This window comes from Saccopteryx leptura, chromosome 4 (genome assembly GCF_036850995.1).
Source record: "Saccopteryx leptura isolate mSacLep1 chromosome 4, mSacLep1_pri_phased_curated, whole genome shotgun sequence".
Lineage (NCBI taxonomy): Eukaryota > Metazoa > Chordata > Mammalia > Chiroptera > Emballonuridae > Saccopteryx > Saccopteryx leptura.
Window position 1 is genome coordinate 100,753,440 of NC_089506.1, and position 17,337 is coordinate 100,770,776.

A 17,337-nucleotide genomic window follows, 5' to 3' on the forward strand; every position below is an offset into this window, starting at 1 on the left:
CTCGCCCAGAGGAGAAATGAGGGCGGAATCCGTCCTACACTCTGCTTGCTGAGGCGTAAACGCTGCCATAGGGTTTAGCTGGCCCAGAGGAGGCATCTTTTTCTAATTTACACAAAAGCATTTTCGGAGCTAACAGCAGCTTTCCCTTCCTAGACTATTCCCAGGGGAGCAGTCATTTTGCATTTTTCCCTTGACCCAAGCTGCTTCTGAATCTCAATAGAGACCTCCATTGCCTTCCTTCTCCCTCCTGCTGACCAAACCTGGGCAGGTTGGAATTGCATTTGCATCAGAAATGTACCATTAAAGAGTTTCTGTAATATTCTAGTACTTTCATCTCCCCCCCCCCCACCCCGATCTTATCATTTTGTTGGAATTCTTTTGAGTAGAAAGAACTAACTTTTCAACCATTTGCCTTAGGTGTTTACCTCTAATTTTCTCTTCTCTGTTGTTTATATAACTAAGCCCTCCCAAACTCTTGTTAATCCATTGGCAATGGTGGTGTTTCTTTAGCAGTGGAGCTTGTCTCATCATCTCTGCCTGGAAATACTGAGCATGGGACGCCTTTGCTTCTGGCATCTGTTGGACAGTCAGAGAACCATGGACTTGGAAGTTCAAATGCTTGGGATGCTCTTGAGGTTAAGATCCATTTAAACTTTTTCTTTGTACCTGTGGTGCCTAGCATACCTCTTGGTGCATAGTAGACATTCATCAAGGCTGTTGAAGATGTGAATGAAGATATAACTAAACAAATCCTGCTCTAACTGCAGGCTTCCTAGGAGACTCAACCTGGTGCTAAAAGTAGCCATAATAAATCCACATCAAGGCAGGTGCACGGACCCTCACATCCAGCTGACCTGGAGTATAGTGAGATGATACCTGTGTTAGATGCAAGAAACAGATACATGCTCAAGTTAAGTCAGGTTAAAACACATAAAGTATACAAGGAAGGCCAGGGAGATTGGAAATCAGCTCAGCAGACATTGGACAATGCCTGATGCCAGTCTCTCAGGAGAGGAAGAGATTGTTTCTTGATCTACTGCACGACCATTGTGGTCACAGCAATTGCACTCAGACTCTGTTGTTCCCATTGACTGAATTTTTGTTCTTCTCCAAGCTTAAAGTTTCTGCTTAGTGCCTGGATTTAGAGTGTGTGTCAGCTTTCAGAGTTTCTCTTTTCTGATGGCTCTCACTCTAGGTCCAGCTTTTAGGGGTGGTTGGCGGGCAATGTTCAGCAGAGGCCCCCTTGCAATATGCAGAGTCCTTGTACTGGGCTGCCTCAGGGACAGTGCCCTTTAAGTGGTGAGTCCCTCAAACAGGGGAGGACTGTGGGAGGCAGGTGTTCAAGGCTTCTCAGAAGTGGTCAGAGAGCATGCGCTGCATACCTTATGTGGATTGCTGTTTTCTCTTGGGTTTCAAACTGGGATGTTTTTATGATTACAGCATATCTCATTCAGCACTCACTCATTTAGTGCACCTTGTTCTAGAATACTCTTATGGTACATATTCAAAACCATTATGGTACTGAACCATGTAGTAATATCAGGGGTCCCCAAACTTTTTACACAGGGGGCCAGTTCACTGTCCCTCAGACCGTTGGAGGGCCGGACTATAAAAAAAAAAACTATGAACAAATCCCTATGCACACTGCACATATCTTATTTTAAAGTAAAAAACAAAATGGGAACAAATACAATATTTAAAATAAAGAACAAGTAAATTTAAATCAACAAACTGACCAGTATTTCAATGGGAACTATGCTCCTCTCACTGACTACCAATGAAAGAGGTGCCCCTTCTGGAAGTGCTGCGAGGGCCGGATAAATGGCCTCAGGGGGCTGCATGTGGCCCGCGGGCCATAGTTTGGGGACCCTTGAGTAATATGATAGTGATAGACAATGAAACAGGCCAACCAGTAGAGGGAGCACCATCGAAACTCCCCACCACTGGGCATTTGCAGGTCACAGAGACCTGGTTTTCCTTGATTTATAAGCACTTTTACTTGTCTGTGATTTCTCCTTATGTCATCGAGTCACAATGACTGCCAAAAGGTGCTAGCAGTGTGTCAAGAGTGCCCAGGAAGAGCACAACACTGGTGTGTTACGGAAGTTTGAGTCTCCTTCAAGAAAATGGTTCAGAAAACAAAATTAGGCCCTTAGGTAGATATCCTTTGACATTATGAAAGGACACTTACTGCATCTGGGGAGGACTAACTAAAGTTTGTATGAAGTTGGAAGAAATGATAATTGGAATTTGTCAAATTTTAGAGGATTTAATAAGAACTGTCACCATCTCTCTCTCTCTTTTTAAATTACAGTTTACATTCCGTATTATTCTGTGTTAGTTTAAGGTGTACAACATATCATTTAGACCATCATGTACTTTACAGAGTGATCCCCTGATATTTCCAGCACCTACCTGGCTCCATACATAGTTATTACAACAGTATTGACTATATGCCCTAGGCTGCAATTTACATCTCTGCTACTGTTCTGTAACTACTAATTTGTACTTCTTAATCCCTTTATCTTTTTCACCGAGTACCCCAACTACCCTCCCCTCTGGCAATTGTCAGTCTGTTTTCTGTATCTATGAGTCTTTTTATTTTATTTTGTTCTTTAGCTTCTACGTATAAGTAAAATCATATGGTATTTATATTTGTCTTTCTCTGTCTGACTTATTTCACTGGGTATAATTCCTCTAGATCTATCCATGCTGCCACAGAAGGTAAGATTTCATACTTTTTTATGGCTGACTAGCATTGCATTGTGTAATTATACACAGTTTTTTATCTACTCATCTACTGACGGTCACTTGGGTTGCTTCCATATCTTGGCTATTGTAAATAACGCTGCAATGAACATGTGGGTACATATATTCTTCAAAATTTGTGTTTTGGGTTTCTTCAGATATATACCCAGAAGTGGAATGACTAAGTCATAAGGCGGTTCCACTTTTAATTTTTTGAGGAACCTCCACACTTTTCCATAGAGGCTGCACCAGTCTGTGTTCCCACCGACAGTGCACAAGCGTCTCTTTTCTCCACATCTTTGCCAGCACCTGTCTGTGGATTTATTGATTATACCCATTCTGACAGGTGTAGGTAGTATCTCAATTTGGTTTTGATTAGCATTTTCCTGATTATTAATAATGTCAAGCAACTTTTAAAATGTCTATTAGCCATCTGTATGTCCTCTTCAGAGACATATCCATTAGGTCTCCTTCCCACTTTTTAATTGGGTTGTTTATCTGGTGTTGAGTTTTCTGACTTCTTTATAATTTTGGGTATTAACCCTTTAGTGGATGTGTCCCTGGTGACACATCCCACTCAGTGACCTTCTCCATTCAGTAGGTTATCTTTTCATTTTGTTGATTGTTTCCCTTACTGAACAAAAACTTTTAGTCTGATGTAGTCACACTTGTTTATTTGTTTGTTTGTTTCCCTGGTCACCATCTCTTCAGGGATTCTGCTATAATGTTTCAGTTGGGGCTCTCATTTGGGGAAATTCATTATCTTTACCCTGCTGCCTCCCATGCTATTTCCCAAGAAATGAACGAAAGACAATAACCAGGAGAAGAGCCCTGATCTTTCTCTCATCACACAACTGTCACTCACCGGAATTTTCTCTTCCAAGTGAGAAATAAATGGTGCTACATCTGTTCTCTTGTTCCCTAGTGAGTATCACCATGAGTCTCGATATTGTTTCCCATTTTGGGGACTTGGCAGGTAGCCCAAACCTCCTGCCCGGATTGGGTTGGGGGTGATTTGAGGAGAGGGTGCCAGGTCATTGTCCTTGTCCCCCTTGATCTCTTCCTTTAAGCAGCAGACTTAGTCACTGGCACCGTCAGTATAGCACGTTTCATAAACAGTAAATTCTTTTTAAAAACCTGCCACTGAGCAGCCATCTGTCTCCATTTTTGTCAATCTGCTATTATACCAGTCCAACTGTACTGTGAGGTCGTCTTTCACGAAAGACTCGCTGATCTGAAGGCGAACATGTTAAACATGGAGGCGAGAGCTATGGGCCAGCTGACAACATTTCCACCTGCTCGCCTTTCATCACTGGAGCTTGGAATGTAAATCTTGTTTTTGACCTCAGGTGAGGTTATTGATGGTTTTTATACTTAGCTGTGCTTGATTTATATACTTTAAGATTATAGGATGTCCCAACATCCTGATTTATTACTTACTAGGTGGGAAGAAAGCAGACAAATGTTATTACCACTTGAATACTGCTCCTGGATAAAGTGAGGTATAGAATGCCCAAGGTCAGACAGCAAAGGAGGAGAAATGGGAATACGTCTTAAAGCCACGATCTCTCTCCTGAACAAATGAGTCATCCCCTTTTATATATTTTTTCTTTTTGTACCATTTAAGCATTTCCCAAAGCTGCTACATGTGGACATTTTGCTCGCCAGAGGCCTGTCTGAACATAGCAAAGAAAATTGGAACTGGTTCTGAGCTGACTTGTAAAAAGAAGCTGGCACCTGCATCCTAAGCCAGTTTTTACTATATTACATCTTACAATGTATTCGCCTTGCAACACCCAGTACCTCTCACAACTAATCATTTTTATTAAAGGAAAACATATTAATCAAAACCGTAAACCTCAACGTAAAATCTGTGAAACCCAGCCAAGGATGCACAGCACCAGAAGGGGATATGGGCAGCGGAAACCCTCCTTGCAAAGGCAGCTTGTTAGCTTACGCTCGGTTCCCACCAGCTTGTCTCTAGGTGGAACCATTTACAAGAACTTGGAGTGTATTTTACTGTACTTACCATCAATGAATAGGTTTAAAAGCTATGTTGGATGATAGAAGAAGAAGTTAGGTGGGTAGCAGGTTTTTAGAGCTCTTGAAAATTCCTTTATTTCCATGACTGTGGCACATCGTATCTGTTAACATGGAGACTTATCTAAAACAAGTCAGATCTAATCTGCAAGCATGGATTTCAAGGAAGAAGCCAGTAATGTTGTACTCCTTTCTGTAGCGTTCTGGGCTCTTGCTATCTACATTGCTCCCCTCCTCCTTCCTTTGAGGAACACGCTCAGCTCTGACACATTCCCTCTAGTCCCTGTGCTGACCCTCTTTGTGGCTTTCCCATTGTTTTGTTTTTGTTTTTGACCACAGTGCCTTCTTCTTGCTGGAATTGAAAGGGACAACGTCCCTTTGAGCCATCAGTGGATGCCAAGAAGAACACTTCTGTTTGCCTTATTATTATTCTTGGAGTGATGGTTAAATTCAAGTATTAACTTGGATAGGTTATGGCATCCAGTTTTGTCAAACACTGGTCTAGGCATTGCTGGGAAGGTATTTTTTAAACGTGATGAACATTTAAGTCAGTAGACTGGAATAAAGCAGATGAGTCTCTGTAATGTAGATGGGCCTCACCCAGTCTGTTGAAGGCCTTAAAGCAAAGACAGTTTTCCCAAAGAAGGAGTAATATGCCTCAAGACTGCAACATAAAAGTTCTGCCTGAGTTCTCAGCCTTCTGGACTGCCGTGTAGTTTTCAGACTCAAGGCTTCAACTTCAATGTGACTTTCTGGACTGGTGAGCTGTCCTATGAATCTTGGTTTTGCCAGCTTCCATAATTGCATGAGCCATACCTTAAAATAAATAGTACCTATAGCTTTGTCTCTGTCTCTGCTTCTCTCAATCTGTTTCTTTTCATAGACAGACAGACAGAATGAAGTAAGGAAGAAAAGAAGAAAAGAAAAGAAAAGAAAAGAGAAGAAAGAAAGAAAGAAAGAAAGAAAGAAAGAAAGAAAGAAAGAAAGAAAGAAAGAAAGAAAGAAAGAAAGAAAGAAATTTCCTATCTTTTGGCTTTCTCTGGAGACCTCTGATACACTTGGATAATACCAAACTCTTTCATTTCTTTCTCTTCAGAGGACCAGCAGGAAATTAAAGCATTCTGGACTTTCTCCAGTACTGCTTCTTACTAGTTGTGTAATGTTTGTCATATTACAAATATCTATGTGCCTCTGTTACTCAACATTTGAATAGGAATAAAGAGCCTTCCCACATTACTAACATGGGCCCATATGGCATTATTCTCGGTCCCACGTACCTTAAAGGGAAACTCTCACAATGTCCAGAGCCTTTGATGTCCAGCAAATGGAGGAGGAGAACGTCCTCGAATCCTTTGCAGCAGGAACTCACATAGTGGCACCAACCGTGACTTCCAAGTGGAACAACAGTACGTCTACAAAAGGAGAAGTGATGGCGTCCGCACAGAGATCTGAAGGGAACCTGGAGAAGCTTCTGCTGCCCGCTCGTGCCACTGTTGCCAGGAAACCCCGCTGACGTCGGTGTCATATCGTCCAGGAATGCGGGCCAGCGAGCTGCACTGAGGTTCGCTGCCGCCGCCGGAGCCACCCCTGCTGCTGGTCACTGCCCTCCCGGCCCCCTCGCTGACCAGACCAGGCAGCCTTCCCGGAGCCGAGACTTCCGGAGCGGACGGCCCGGGGCTGAGCCCAGCCCCTCACGGGGGCGTCCTGTGTCAACCCGCCCATCGCTCTGCTCTGTGTAACACAGACTCCTCTGGGCTGTGTGGACACTGCCATCCTGGTGCAACAACAGGGGCTCACCCAGCGGGTCTGATGTGGTGGATGCTGGCCCGGGACGTTCTGAAGGGTACCAGTTCCCGTGAACACCCACGGGAGGCCGTGCCTGATCTCTGCTTCTACAGAGACCCTGACGACATTGAGAAGGACGGGCAGGCCTCTGCTGAGAGCACTGTGCCCAAGGAGGAATTTCGGGGTAGATGGACTGCTCAACTCCGGACTCTGCCACTGCTGAGCCCGAGGTCGCAGACTGGGCTGAGGGCGTGCCGGTGCCCTCTGTGCCCTGCGGGTTCCCTCCTGAAGCCCGGAGTGCTCAACCCGCTGCCGCAGCCCGGGCCGCAGTCCTGCTCCGCAGGCCACGGAGTGGGTAGGGACAATCACTAGGTGTCCTGACCTGTTCTCCTCGGTTCTCAGACAGAAGATAGAAATGAGGTTGACAAAATAGGTATAATAAGACTATCTGCTCCGTTGTTATAAATATTAAATGAGGGTCTACCTGCTGCAATAATAAAACTGTTTTATTAAATTTATCTGGTATCATAGTCTGTTGATTTGAGGTTATAGGCATACAAATATGCCCATGTGCATAGCGCTGTGTGAGGAGGGACAGGGAAAATGTGAAATGCCTAGCATGGTGTTCCCAAGTCATTTTCTATTTTTCCTGAAGGAATGAGTTGGTAATAGTGATGGAAATAGCATAAGCATTTGGAGGTAGATAAACCCACCTTCGAATCCTGGTTCTGCCATCTGATAGCTGTATGATTTAAAACAAATGCTACTTGCTTTTTGAAACTCCAGACTCTTTTAGACTCTGGTTTGATCCTAGCTCAAGAGAAGTGGACGCCTTTCGTACTTAGATGGGCCCACGGAGAATTGACTCAGGGAGAGGAGGAACTGGAGGAGGCATGCTCAGCTGTACCACACTGGCTCACCTCCCCTGGGAAGCAAGACTTCCCGGTGTGACACCGTGTCATGCCGCTGGAATCTTCCTGAATATGGCCATTAAATTTGCCCTGAATCACTCAAGAATGATGGCGATTCTTAGAGAACAGGCTCCTTATGAAAAGCCTGATAAAGAGCTATAAAACCTGGTGAGTAGAGCGGCAAGAGCTATTGGGGGTGGAGGGCACATGGGAAAGAAACAGAAAAGAAGGACTACCAAAGAAATCTGACGTGACCCGCTGTGAAGAGGCCCGACTGCCCACAGGCGACAGTTCAAAGGGAAGCCCGGCACCTCAGGGACATTCCTGGTTGTGGTACTGGTAATGGCATCCATTTTTAACAACAACAACAACAAAAAGAATTTTTTTTGTTCTCCTATTCTAGAGCAGTGATTTTTAGCCATCAGTGGAATGGGCCTCCCAGTGCATGCCTAGGGGAGGGAGAGCTGTGGTCATCCAGGGGCGTGTGGGTCCGTTAAGCATCCTGTGCTGCACAGGACAGCATCACAGCAAAGCCCTGTGTCCAGCCCAAAATGTCAGCAGTGCTGAGCTGGAAAAACCGGCTCTAGAGGCCCTCCCTGCCTGGAGGGACCAGAAGCTAGCCTAGCGGGAGCTGTGAGAGTGGAGGCAGTAAAACGCGCAGAAGCCATGTTGCTTCTTGTAGCACAGGAGACCTAAATATACACTGGATGTTTCCTCCAAGACAAAGAATTTCATCGAATGTTTCACGTGGTGCTGTAGGTGCAGCCTCACTAAAAATAGATATTGGACTGTAGATCTGGAAGTGATTTTGACACGAATTCACCTAATTGCCTCAGCCACAGCAAAATGGTGAGATAAAGCCAAGATGGATTCCGTGACAGTAAAATAGTTTCTGTGACAAAGTGACCTTACCTCTGCCGTTCAGGTGGTGTGTTCCATGTGGTCTCGAGTTTTATGTCCATAGGGCAAGCTCAGAGCAGCCAAGAGCTATGGATTCTCCCTGTTTGGGGCCTCCTGCCATTCCTACCAAAGGCAAGCCCTCAGGAAAGAAATGTTTAATAAAGGAAAGTCACCACCACCTCGTTTAATGTGGTGCAATAGGCTGACAACCTGAAAAAAAAAAATGAGGACAGGAAGAAGAAAACCATCCTTAGTGATTAATGTTCTAAAATTAGAGTCTGCAGTACTGGTATTGTATTTCCTCAGAATATTAATATGCCCTCACTGGAATACATCACTGAGATTTCACTGGAAAAATTAGATAGGGAAAAGGAAGAGTTTCAGGCTTGGAAGGGTATTTTGAATATCTTAAATGATTAAAATAAACACATTAAAAATGAATTTGTTATGTTCAGGGCCAGATTAATGACAAGGCAGTAAGTTTTAGGTCATTTTTATGGTGGCAGATGGGGAAGCCTCAGAGGACTCTTATGTCCCAAAGAGCTGTTCATCAAAATATTTTCCAGATTCTTCAAGCTGCAAGGGAAAAGGAAGCATGGTATTTCCAATCTACTCTGTTTAAGAGGTTGTGGCCGACTCAAGATCACTTAGTAGCAAAGCCAGGACTGAAACCAATTTCTCAATGGCTAGACTCTCACCCTGTGCTGCTTCATCTCCATTTGTCAGGGTGTCTGAGATTCCCCCACCCTCAGGAAGATAAACAGATGATAGGGTTTGGTCAGGCAGGTACAGATATGCACCCGACTTGGCTGCTCCTTTTCTGTATGGGTTCCTTCATTTTTCTGAGTCTTGGTTTTTATCATCTGGGATAAGAGCGAATGATTACCATGGGCAGCTAATCTGTGCCATGAAAACTTCTGGGTGTCGTAAAGCTCTTTCTTGTAACCCAATTATTACGATAAGTTTTCAAAACTTAGACTAGTGTTTTTCAGACTGTGATTCATTGAACACCTGTTCTGCAGGAAGTACTCAAATATTTTCTGTGATTAATGTTAAAGAACAAAAAATTAAGTGAGTAAATTTAAAGATAAAATTGGCTTTATTGAAAGATTCATGAATCAGGCACCAACCCATCTACTAAATAGAAGGGTGCTCCTAGGAGTTGTACAAAAACAGAAGGTTATATAGGCAGGAAGAGGGTGGGACAAGGAAGTTTAAAAAGAAGGTTATTTCAGGCAAGGTCACCTTCCTGAATGCTCTTTCCTTAGGTGAAGGTTGGGAGGTCTTACTTTTAATGTTTTTTCATTTTTTACAGGTTTTTAAAAAATCTTTATGCAGTTTTTTTTATTGAATTTATTTGGGTGACACTGGTTAATAAAATTATATAGGTTTCAGGGTTACAATGCTATAATATATCATCTGTATGTTGTACTATGTGTTCACTGCTGGTCAAATAAGTTTGTAAATATGATATATAGGTTTGCTCGCTTATAGTTTGCATTGGGTGTGGGGGGACAGGCTGTAAGCAGACAGGGTTGTTATACCCTAAGGCTTAGTTTTAAGACTAAGCCTTTCCCACCCTAAGTGACTTTGTATCAGAGACTTCCTTGTTTGTATATTGGATTAAAGGTTTTGATTTCTACACTATAAAAATGGGGCAGACCAGGAGCTTGCTCTCTCTCGGTTTCTGAGATTAGCATTAGAGAGGAGAGCAGAGAAAGGCCATGTGGAGAAGAGGAGAAGAAGCCAAGATGGAGGAGTGCTGAAGAAGAAGCCAGTTTGTGCAGAGTTTGTGCAGAGAGAAGGAAGGAGATGGGGAACAAAGGCGAATGAGGCTAGTGAGCTAAAAACCTCTGATCCTAGGAAACTCGGGGAAGTCAGTAGCTTTGTGAGCACTGAATGAGTGAGTTTTGGAGCCCAGTGTGTGTTTTTACTTCCCCACCATGTGCAAGCTAGGATTAAAGATGATGGCCCACCAGTTTTTGGCTCCATTGCTTCATTACCATCTGTCCAAATCAAATGCAAACCTGCATGGGCCAGGTGGCTGTGACAGTGGCCGTGGCTACTGGCTTAACATTCACCATCCCAAGTCAAGTCTCCTTCCATCACCATTTTATCCCTTCTTTAACCTGTCCTACCTCTCCCACCTTCCTTTCCCTCTTGTAATCACCATACTGTTGTCTGTGTCTGAGATTTTCTTTTTTTTTGCTTAATCCCTTTACCTTTTTCACTCAGCTCCCCAATCCACCTCCCCTCTGAGAGCTGTCTGTCTGTTCTCTGCATCTATGTGTCTGTTTCTATTTTATTTGTTAGTTTATTTTGTTTATTAGATTCCACATTGCATTTAAGTGAAACCATTTGGTATTTGTCTTTCTCTGACTGGCTTATTTCACTTAGCATAGCCAAGATTTGGAAACAGCCCAAATGCTCATCAGTAGATGAGTGGATAAAAAAAAAAAAAAAAAAAGCTGTGGTATTTTTACACAACAGAATACTACTCAGCCATAAAAAAGAAGGAAATCTAACCCTTTTCAACAGCATGGATAGGCCTGGAGAGTATTTTGCTTAGGTAGGGTGTCTTATCAAGCAGATTACCATACTAGAGTTGACCAGGAAATTCTAAGCTGATTGGTTTAAAATTCCACTCTTGGGAGAGACTGAAATTTTACTCAGGCTAGGTATCAAGTGTTGGTGTGGTCTAATACTAGTGACTTCATTTTGGGTCTTTTGTTTATTTTTAATAATGTGCTTTATGGTTAAATAATTGTGGAAGGAGACACCAGTTATACCAAGGTAAACAAACACAGAAATTCTCAGAGACTTTAATAGGTGAATGAGTACTGTGTCTCACCACAATGATATAATCCACAGCATTTCACAAATGTATATGACCACAGAACCTCTTATTTTTTCTTTTTAATTTTTAAGTATCTATTCAGACTTCTATAAGGCTACCCCCCCTACCACTCTTTCCTGAGTTCCTGGTGCATTCTTAATACTTGCTTTTGTCAGGTATGTGACAGTCTGTCTCCATCTTCTCAAAGTTGATACACAGTCCATCAGTCATTTGGATGCCCTGTGCATTTCTTCCACCTTGCATATTCCACATTTCCGTAGTGTTACCTCCCCTATTGCTGTATTTCAAATCTAAATTCAGTAACCCTCATTATCAGTCAATAAAACACTTTCTTATTACTTTCTTACATAGAACCTCTTTTTAATTGAACATCTCTTAACATCTTCTAGGACACTAGTTTTCATGGCAGACAGTTTGGGAATTATAGAGGATTGATTGCATTGATGACCCCTCCCCTTGTTTCTGGGCTTTGCCAGGTGACTTATTTTGGCCAATCAGTTGTTACCAATTATAATGCATACAGTGGTTTGGGAAGTCCTTGTCCATTGAGGCTTACTCTCTTGCTGCTTTTTATAATCATGATCCCTCTCATACTCTTCCTTCTTCATCATAATCATGAATGTATCCTAGGGCTAGTCTGCTGAAAGGATGAGAGAAACTTGTGGGGAAGAGTGAATGCATCACAAATGAGGTCATTTGAGACATGCTTGCCTCAAGCCAACCACCACCAAAAACATGATCCCAACGAGTAGCTGGATGACCTAGAAAACATGCAAACCTACTTCCTGTTTATGGAAATGAGGGACACAGAGATTTTCTTACATTTCCAACAGTCTCAGTCTTTTAGCTTAAATTGGCAAAAATTTTGCCAATAGAGTACCGTCAATTTTTTTTGCGGGTTTCTTATAAATCTGATGAGCATATGTAACACCTATAATTCTTTTTTGGAGCTAGATCTCTCTATTAACTTAACTGCTGTTATTTGGGCAAGACAGGTTGCTTTTGGACAATGTTCTTAAGATTTCTAGCAGCCTTTTTGTATACTTTAGAAGGTCTGCTAGATTCTTGTTTATTTCTTTAAGAGGTCATTGATAAAAGGACTTAAATATAAATATTTTATTTGATCGTTGCCCTAGGCTGTATTTTACTTTGAGAATCTTTTGCTAACCGGAAAAACCAGATATGAGAAACTATTTTATTTTCCAACCAAGAAGTTCTGTTTCCTCTATAGATAATTTAAGTTTGGCTACACAATGGTCAGTTATTCTCTAACCTCTCTCTTTCTTATAGAATCTTATCAATATACAAATAGTAAGAGTCACTGATATGTTCACTAGTCTACCTAGGAATGTTATTGCTCAAATACCAAAGTTCACTAGGTATATTTTCTATCCTTGGAATTACTACATGTAGCAGTTTTACACCCCCCCCCTTTTTTTTTTTTGCTGCTACATAACCCATGTCACCATCTTTTCATCCTTCTATAGTAGTTTTCTCATAAATTTTTCATACTCTGCCACTGCTTGATCTCAAAGCCAATGACACTTTTTTTCTTTTTTTAGTTTTTGGTCATAACATCACCCTAATTGTAAATCATAATTTCTGTATCAGTTATCTATTATCACAAATAATGTTGCATAACAAGTCACTCCAAAATTTAGTGGCTTGCAACAACCATTTACTTAACTTCCAAGTCTGCTGATCAACAATTGAGGCTAACTTGTACTTCTTGTTCTGTTATGTTGTCTTAAGAAATCAGCTGGCATGTAAGCTAATCTAAGATCACCTTGGCTGAGGCCACTTGCCTCAACTACTTATATTGTGCATCCTCTAAAGTGTCTTCATAATCATGTCAGAGTGCAAGAGGGCACAAACCCAGTCATGCAAGAGGGCAAGCAGAAACTTACAGATGCTTGTCAACCTTCTGCTAACATCTCATTGGCCAAAAGAGGGCACCTGACTAAGTCCAGAGTTGGAGTAGGAAAAGATTACAGAATTACAGGGAAAGGTCCAGGTCAGTTGACTCAGTGGATAGAGCATCGACTTGGCGTATGGATGTCCTGGTTCAATTTCTGGTCAGGGTTACAAAAGAGAAGTGGCTATCTGCTTCTCTCCTCCTATCCTTCCCCATCTCTCTCTCTTCCCCTCCCACAGCCAGTGGCTCAATTGGTTTGATCATTGGCCCTGGGCCCCAGGCACTGAGGATAGCTTTGAGGGTCTGAGTGGGACAGTTTCAGATGCTAAAAATAGCTCAATTGATTGAGATTGGCCCTAGACAGGGATTGGGTGGATCCCGGTAGGGATGCATGTGGGAGTCTGTCTTACTATCTCTCCTGCTCTCACTTGAAAAAAAAAATTACAGGGGAAGAGTTTTGGATATAGATCAGCCATTAAATGGACTATTAACCTCCATTTATGACAGGAATTGCTTCTGTGGAAATATCAAGTTTACTGAGTTAGAGCCTTGTTCCAGTACTTCCCTGGAACATGGCTACTGATAGACTCATGGTTTGGCTATCTCAGTTTCTTTGCCTTTTTGGCTCCTTTGTAAATTTGTTTGGGATATTTTCAAATCCACTTTTATTTCTTGCCACTATTATCTTTTCAAAGTACGTTTATCATCTGCAGGGTTGAGTGGTACCCTCTTGTATTTGTCCTAAGTTAAACATCCTAGTAAGAAGCATGAATAGCTGCCAGAAATGAGGAGAGGAGAGGGAAGAGCCTGAGGGAGCAAAACAATTGCCGAAAGCAGAGCTGTTGGAGGGTCAGTGAGGTAGTGAATGTGTGTAAATGTGGCTGCATGTGTGTACATTTGTACTGTGTGTTATATGTGCATGTGTGTACATTAATTTTTATCATTGTGTGTGAATCTGTGGACATGTGCATTAATGCACATATATATACATGGTGGGGGGGCGTTCCTTCTCAGTTTATTAAAGAGGACCATTACATTTGACATGTTAAAAGCAATGAAGCAGTGAGATCAGTATTGAAAGGGCAAAGCCACAGGGGAAAAGAAGGAAATATAAAATAGCAATCAACTCTTGGGGGCTCCTTCACCCCATCCGACATTTCAGGTTTGAGAAATTCCAAACCGCAGTAATGAGCATTTACTCACCTTCTCCCCTTATATCCTTCCTGAAACCTGGATGATGGGAAAATATGGCTAAAACATCCATGTTACCTTTCCATGACAGTAGTGTGAAACAGAGAAGCTCAAGACAGATTTTTATCCATTCAATTTTCCCACCAAAATGCTCTGTCCTTATTGAAGATTGAGGGTCAGGGAGAAGATATCTAGTTCTTTTTGTCTCAAGAGGGGATGTGTTGTTCTCTTTCCTCAGAAATAGTTTATATTTGAGAAAACACCAGGTGTGTCTTTGCCAGAACTCTCTTCCAAGAGGCCTGATTTGAGTTAGGAAATTTACTGGTTATTCACTGATTTCATGAGTCTCCTCCGCATGAGGCCACGGAATCTGGAGTTCTTCCGAAGTCCCAGTCCCACACAGTCTACCAGTCTCTTGGGGCTGCTGGGAGATTTCCTGTTATGTTTGGTTCAAGCATTCGTTATTGCAGAGAGGAATCAGGAAGCTGGTTCTACTTGATGTGTTAGTGGTAACCCCTGAGGGGAGATCCTTTTCAATTGGCAAGGGTCAGTGAGGCCATGAGATTGAGACTTCTGCTAGGAAAGTTCCATAATCTGAGATGACTTGGTGAGACCCAGTTAGTGGATAAAATTACAGATAGACTATGAGATAGTTGCTACTACTATCCCCATCTCAAAGATTAAGTTTCAAAGAGATTAAATCACGTGCCTGTGGTCACTTGCTCGGAATGATTCCAGAAAACTTTTCTTGAACACCTCACTGTATGGCCTCTACTACCAGGCCATCTGCGCCTTTCCAGGACCAGAAGTCCGAAGCTTCACTTGCCAGCCCCTCCTAGTAAGCAGCAATGCAGAACACTTGACACTAGGTGGGCATAGTCTAGATTTCACTATCTGTCCTGTGTTCCTCATAGTTTGATTGCATAGCAGACCCTGCACCAAAAAGCCTTTCTTTGGCATACAGTGAACCAAAGTTACCTTTATGTGTTCAAGGAACAGATAGCAAGGTGCAAAATCCTGCTCACTCACTGCTCAGCTTTAGGAAGTGACAGTTATCCGCAGTAAAAATGCATAGCACTTCCTACTTGAAACTTGACTTAGTGTGATCATAAGTCATAAAAACGATGCATCATATGTTGATTTCATGTAACAACCAATGTCTGTTTAATAAATGACCCATAATGGTTTTTCTACATTATCTCCATCTGAAGACAGTGGACTTCCCAGCCCATTCTGTACATTCTCTCTCAAAAAACACTAGAGAAACAAACTCTTACTTATGTGTAAATATATGCAAAGTCAAAAGATTTATTTATTGATGAGAGCCTCAAATTGACCAGATTTTAGCTTTTTCTTCTGAAAAGAAAACTCTTTTGTGAAAAGAGATAGCTACCAGATGCTGTGGATTACATAGCGCTTGCTCAGATATGAAAAGCAGATGAAATGAAATACTCTGGCTTCTATTCAGTCCCTTTCTCATCTAGACATAGTTCTTCTTAAGTGAACTTGACAGTGTTGTGGGCTGATATTAAGATACACTACTTTGGTAAACAAGAAAAACTGGTTTTACTCTCTATAATAGCAAATGAGCATTATAATAGAAATTTCCTTTTGCAGGTGAGGATATTACAATTTTCAACACACAATAAATATATTTTCTAGACAAAAAAAAATGCATTTCATTACATGCAGTGCACTTTCGATTGTACATTAACCACTTTTTTGCCACATATGAAAAAGGGCCATTTTCTACTGTAAAATGCCTGCAATTTATTTTTATGAGTCTGTTTTTCCCATGAAGCAAGAACGTTCCATTCCATAGCTCTGTACCAATAGGTGTACATTATATAAGAGGTGAAATGTGCAGTACAAACATCCAAGCTTTATAGTCTGGGTATCAGTGCAATTCTGAGAGCAGGAAAACAGAATTTTGGAGAAGAATAACTAATTTTATTAACACACCAGTCTGTTAGATTTACTGAAATTCTTTCCTTTGATGCTTGCAGCAACCATAATGAATGTACGCTTTCTCTAAAGTAATACTATTGCATACTACAGCTGCAACTGTAATTTTTCCTGACCATGCCTCTGCTGGGTTAAAAAACCGTAATTAATACTTTATTTAATCCTTGCATACTCCATACTTAGTTGACCATCATTCAAAATGGCAGTTGCCCAGAGCCATGTAGTTTCTTCACAGTTGAGTGAATTGGACCCTGATTGCTATTTATTGGGAACATACCAAATAAGGAGAACAGAGCTAAAGCAAAGCCTTCCTGCTCCACATTTTCTCAGGCTGAGGGTTACTGTTAACAATGCCTACATGTTTGCTTTATAAGACTTGTGAGAAAGCTTTGCAGCTTAGAGAATTATAATTATTGGAGAGACAAGATGGCACTGGAGTAGATGGATGTACCAACATCCACCTCCCAGAATCAAAGTGGATTACAAACTAATTTTAAGAACTATCATCTGGAAAAACCAACTTTGGACTAAACTAGGAGGACTCTTCAACCAAGGAACACTGAAGAAGCCACACAGAGACTGGTAGGAAAAGTGGAAATGCAGAGAGGGCTGCCCAGCTCCCCAGAGCAAATGGCAGCCAGGAGAGACTCGCGTGGCGGGAAGTGAGTTTAGCAGAGAGGGGAGGGTCCTGAATCCCAGGAACAAAGCCCCAGCCTGAAGCCCCAGAGCCTAGAAGAGACACATGGACAGTATTTAGCTGGAAACAAGACAGGATACTGTTTGTGAGAAAGAGACTGATTTCTCAGACCCAGGATTCTTCTTAAAGGGACCGCACAGAACACCTCTCTCACAACCACTCACCCTGGGCTCCGGGGGACGAGGAGAGAGGAGAGGTCAGAGTAGCAGGAAGAGAGTGTAATCTAGGAGGCACAGGGAGAAACATTTTGGAAGACAGCCACCCTAACCCCTGAGACAAGTCACTCCCCAAATCTGAAGTGAATATTTCCCCTGGAAACAGCAATACC

General features: G+C 42.1%; 1 pseudogene; it reads left to right on the forward strand.

The window, feature by feature from the left end:
- Window positions 1–6,085: 6,085 nt before the first annotated feature.
- On the forward strand, window positions 6,086–7,006 carry LOC136404206 (small ribosomal subunit protein uS2 pseudogene; annotated as a pseudogene).
- The last annotated feature ends 10,331 nt before the right edge of the window (window positions 7,007–17,337 follow it).